This window comes from Mus pahari, chromosome 5, assembly GCF_900095145.1.
Source record: "Mus pahari chromosome 5, PAHARI_EIJ_v1.1, whole genome shotgun sequence".
Taxonomy (NCBI): domain Eukaryota; kingdom Metazoa; phylum Chordata; class Mammalia; order Rodentia; family Muridae; genus Mus; species Mus pahari.
The window spans coordinates 74,851,199-74,856,901 of record NC_034594.1 but is presented as its reverse complement, the minus strand read 5'-3'; positions in this window follow the sequence as shown (position 1 = coordinate 74,856,901).

The window sequence follows — 5,703 nt, the reverse complement described above, 5'->3', positions numbered from 1 at the left end:
TAAATAAATAAATAAATATCAAATGATTAATAAAGTAAAAAAATGATAAATATGAACAGACAATTTCAAATATGACATTAAACAGTGGCTAAACTTTAAAAACAAAAAACACTAGTTGAGGCAAAGGTAACAATTTATTTCATTTAGTTGTAAAACTAGAATCTTATTACTGGGCCATGGTGTTGTAGAAACAAATCACACATATAGATAAGAAAGGGTTGGGAGCATAATACCAGGCTATCAAAGGATAAACCCTTTCCATTCTCCATGATGGAGAATCTCTTCAATCTTCCTTAGCTCTTCTATAGTTCACCTCTTCTCTATAATGGTTAGCTGTGAGCTGGGATACTCATGAGGGTTCTTAGGTCAGCCTGTGTCCTGACTGCCCTGTCTGTCACAGTCTCACCTCTGGTCACATCTGTCACATCTGGTAAAGCCCAACTTCTTTCTGTTCTGTGGCCTCCGTTGGTGCCCACTCTCATTGTTGCTTTTTGCCTTCGCTCTCTAGCTTTGTCTCTTATGTACAATGGGGACAACTTCTCCTGTCTAGGTCAGGCTAGTTTTAAAATATCTATCAAGTTTAACTTAGTGTCGACTCCTCAGAAAGACACTGGCTTCCCTTGACTGCACTCGGCTTCCTTTCTTACCTTTGATGGTAATCCTGATCCACCCATTTCATTCCCTTGAGCTTGCCAGTGTGTTTGCTCCTCACTCTTTGGCTAGTGGCCAGACCATAATCCCAAGGTCATGATAGTCCTCAAAAGAAGTTTGATTTTGTTACCAATTTAAAAAGAAAGCATTGGTGGAAATTATATCTGACTTAATAACAAGGAAAAGCTTGTAGATGGGACAACATCAATTACCAAAACCCTAAATTGAGCCAAGTGCTGTGGGTCATGCCTGTAATCAGAGTGTCACAAGCAAAGCCAGACAAGATCATATAGTGAGTCCTAGGTATGCCTAGGCTGCAGTGTGACACACTGTCTCCTCAATGCTTAAATTTGTCAGATTTGTTCACTGTCTATTCATACTGCATAAATCACCATGTATGGTCACGTCTGCATAATGGATATATTTCCAACTTGCATTTTATAGATGATGATACAGACCTTCAAAGATACCAATTTATTACCCACAGTGACCTTACTAGTAAGGGCTAGAACCAGGAAATAATGCCAAATCTGGCCATTGCCAAATCCAGTACAGTTTCATAATGCCCAGCTCTGTTCTTAACTTTCTAGAAAAAAAATAATTATTCAGGTCTGTAGTCTCCTGTTATTTTCACAAACCTAGTGATGGTTTGTATGTGCTCAGCCCAGGGAGTGGCACTATTAGAAGGTGTGGCCCTGTTGGAGTAGGTGTGTCATTGTGGCCGTGGGCTTTAAGACCCTCATCCTAGCTGCCTGAAAGTCAGTATTCTGCTAGGTATTCAGATGAAGATGTAGAACTCTCAGCTCCTCCTGGACCATGCATGCCTGGATGCTGCCATGTTCCCGCCTTGATGATAATGAACTGAACCTGTGAACCTGTAAGTCAACGCCAATTAAATGTTGTCTTTATAAGAGTTGCCTTGGTCATAGTGTGTGTTCACAGCAGTAAAACCCAACTAAGACACCTAGGAAATTCACTTCCTTCCTAAGGCTTGGTGGTGGTTAAAGAGGCAATAATATTGTTTGTTCTGCATTGAGAATGGAAAAGGAACAACTATTCTCAAGAAATTGTGCATCAGTAGCTACCCTGAAGCATTAAGGTCACATTTCAATGTTCCTAGAGTAAACTTTGAAAGAAGCCTCAAAGGCAAGATGGAAGTCTGTATACTTCCTCTGCAGGTGAAGACATAAAGGTGAAAGGCATTTTTATAATTGTAAATAGCTTTTATTTTCTCCTCTCTTTAAAACAGTTTTTCTGGTGATTTGTTAATGTCTATGTATACTTTGTGAAAGGTCTGACTAACAGGATGAACAACCATTCATTTCCACTTTTGAATGTATTATGGAATTCACAACTCACAAAGACCAAATCTACATTTTAGCCCAAGGGCCCCATTACAGGACATTTTTAGCAGATTTCAACATGGGGAAAGAACAAATATAAAACTTCAAGACCTATTCATGCTGTTGCCCCTGGTCATACACTCTTTTCTCCTGGTTTCCACATTTTCCACTGGTGAAGGATTAATGGTGCAAAATAACTATACACATCACCCCAACCGTTAACTCTCATTATACATCAAAATTTAAAAAAAAAAAAAAATCTTTAAACAAGGTTACTTGACCACATGTAACATTTTGATGCCAACGAAAAGGAGTATAACATCAAACTTCAGGAATTGTTTGATTATTAATTGCCTTAAAATTATGGGCAAAACCTCAGTGTGCTATCTGTTGGATCTGAGCCCATTTTCTCAGTAGGATTCCCTTCTTTCCTCTTCTCTCACACTCAATGCCCAGACTCAGCCTAGATCTGCCATAGGCCTATGTCCTGAAGAGATCACTGACTCTCTGCTTTGCATTTGCCCCACACTCTGAGCTCTAAGGCAGATCTCAGCACAGACATTCGATCTGTTGGATAAACTGAGTTCATATCCTGTTAGAGATCAGTGGTAGCTTGGTTTTGATGCTGTCTTACCCTGTAAGCTAAAGTCACACAACTTGCACAGTGTGGACCAGTGAGGACCTCCTTGAAGCCACCAATTGCAAATATAAGACATCCTTTTCATACAGCTTTATACCCATCCTTTAATTTAGCTACCAACACTGGGCTCATAGCTGTCAAACCATGGTAGCCATAGGCCAACCTGATGGAAAGAAGGACTGACTTGGTAAATGGAATTTTGTAGGCCAGAAATTATAATCGATAGATTTGCTTTGTTTTTAATACTCTTTGTGACTTATGAATCAAAAGACAGATAGTCAGGAATTGCAAGACAATGCAGACATCCAATAAAATAAAATGACATAAAAAGCACTCCCTACAATTTTCAGTTTTGCTTGTGAAAAACATTAAGATAAAGCATTGACAATTTCACAAAAATAATGTTCCCAATTTTATAAAAGGGAAAGTTCCAGAAGCTACAGCAGTCTGTCAGTGAGAGAAAGAGCAGGCAGCTGTCTCTCCTATTTCTACATGTACTTGGAATTCTGGTGGAAAACCACAAAGGGCATTTTTATTATGCACCTGTAATGGTCAACATCTGGCACCAACACTCACTCATCCATCAATCCCACAATGCAGTATCCCCTTCCAGCTCAGAGCAACTGTAAATAAACTTACAGAACAAGACACTGCTTTCAGCTCATGTTTTTATTCTCTTTTTGTTTGCTGTTGTTGTTTTGTTTTGTTTTGTTTTTTGATTTTGTGTTGTCTATAGCAAGACATTAAGTGCTTTTACGTTAAATATTTGTAAAGTCTATTATCAGCATTAGTAAATGGGATGGGAATGCTACTGGAGAAAGAGTTCAACTAGGGACAACAGGATAAAGGGTCAAACCCCCTGCCCCCAGGTACCAAGGAAATAAGTTGCATGGGATCTGTCAATCTTCCAGTCACTTATTCATTTCACAGTCATTTTTACCTAGTGAGTGTACAGGTCTTGGATCTATTCTTACACAGATAAAATATGCACAACCTAGGCTCTCTCACAAGACACTACATATCCTCAAAGAGCTCTTATAAAAGTCTGCAGAAGAGAGAGGTCAAGATCTGCTTCTGGTTTTATTTGAGAGATTTTCTTTCATGTAAATGGGGAGAAATGTGTTTATTCTCTAGCATAGGAAATAAGGGAAATGTTCCATCAATTATTCTATGGAAAAAAGGCAATATCTCAAATTCTATTATGAAAAACATATTTACCATCCAAGTTACTTTGTTACAGTTTGAAATCCAGATAGCGATAAACTTGGTTTCTAAATATTAGAACTATTTTTATAAGAGAAAAATGATTTTAGCATCATACATATTTTACTGGATTTTTAAGATTTTTCACTCTCTTCCTTTCTTTCCTTTTTTTCCTTTCTTTCGCTTTTTTTTTTCTTGAAATTTTATGTCAGAATCAAATTCAAAACCTCAAGGATGACTTGAAGATTCTAGCAAGCACTGACACTTTTTCTTCTAAAAAATTTTGTTGAACATCTCAAGTAAAAAAAAAAAAACCTAGAAAATGTACTTAAGTCTGCTTCCATTTAGAGTAATTTAATTGGACACCAAAAGTATATGAGTAGATATTCCAGTAATGTATAAAGTTTCTTAATTTCAAATTAAACTCAGCCTAAACTAATTTAACCAGCAATGGGACATCACTGTTCATTCATAAAATAGGACCAGGCAAGGTAGCTGGAACCAGGAAATGGCCTGTCAGCCCTGTTTCTTTCTTCATGTCAGCCTCTAGGTTACTCCTTCTGGGGCAGGAAGGCCTTTGTGTGTCATGGGAGGTTTCGGTACTAGAACTTGGGTCTAGGTTGAGCTGTCTCAGAGCTTACAATTCATAAGTAGAAATATTTTTCTACCACTTGATTCTCTCACTCCAACTTTATCCTGAAATCTGTTCAAATAGATGCTCAAGGTACTCATGCCTGGCTCATCAGAAGAGGAAGTCAAGAAGTAGTACAAAGGAAAGAGAGCTCCAGTTAGGGCAATGTGGTAATAGCTGGGGTGGCACCAACACAGGCAGGAATAGGAGAAAGAGTGTCTTCAGAGGTATGAAGACCCTTGGTTCTTCAAACAAAAGATACTACTACTTAGGCCCCTTAGAGGACTGCCATTCTGACTGTCGCTAGCAGAAATTCATCTGTTCAGACTACAGCATAACCTTAGTCACTGTCAATAAAAGTTCCTAATTTTTTATTTTACTATTTTTAAAATAAAGTGGGTTATTTGTGGTCAGAAATAAAGGAAACCCATCAGAGGTTACTTGACTCTTTGTATCTTAGAGCTTTTTGCTTATGCTAATTTTAACCTCAATAATCCAGTGAAAATGCATTTTAGGACTATTACGTGTCATCATCAGAAAATATGTGCTGATAACAGTAGAAACTAAAATTGACACATTAGTGATTTGGGACATTTCTAGTACAGTCTATTTCTTTAAGCATTTACAGTAAACATAGATAAGAAAATGAGCGGCTGATCAATTTGGGCAGACCCCTTGCTTTAATGAAATTTCTTCCTATTTTCTTACAATCAAGATGTATTGTTCAAACTACACTTGTGACCGTAATTTGGGGGTGGGGGTAAAACTTACTTGTAGATAATGCTAGCTTTCTGAATGGAAATTCCTCTTCAATTGCAAATCAGCATAGACTCAAATGAGTGAAAATTAGCGCCCTTGGTTTGCTTTCTACAGTCCAGTTCGCTGCTGTGCTTTTTATGCAACAAGCTATTTGTGCCTTTTTCACTTTTATTCCAAGTGGATTCATATGCATAACTCATAATTTTCCATATCTGTTACCCAATCTCTAAGGTCTAGATTAGATTCATAATTTTGAATCTTATGGCACAAAATCCAGATAAACCGGGGGGGGGGGGGGGGGGGATCAGACAACTAAACATTATTAAGACTGGTAGGCCGCCAGGTGTGGTGGCGCACACCTTTAACCCCAGCACTCAGGAGGCAGAGGCAGGCAGATTTCTGAGTTCAAGGTCAGCCTGTTCTACAAAGTGAGTTCCAGGACAGCCAGGGCTACACAAAGAAACCTTGTCTCAAAA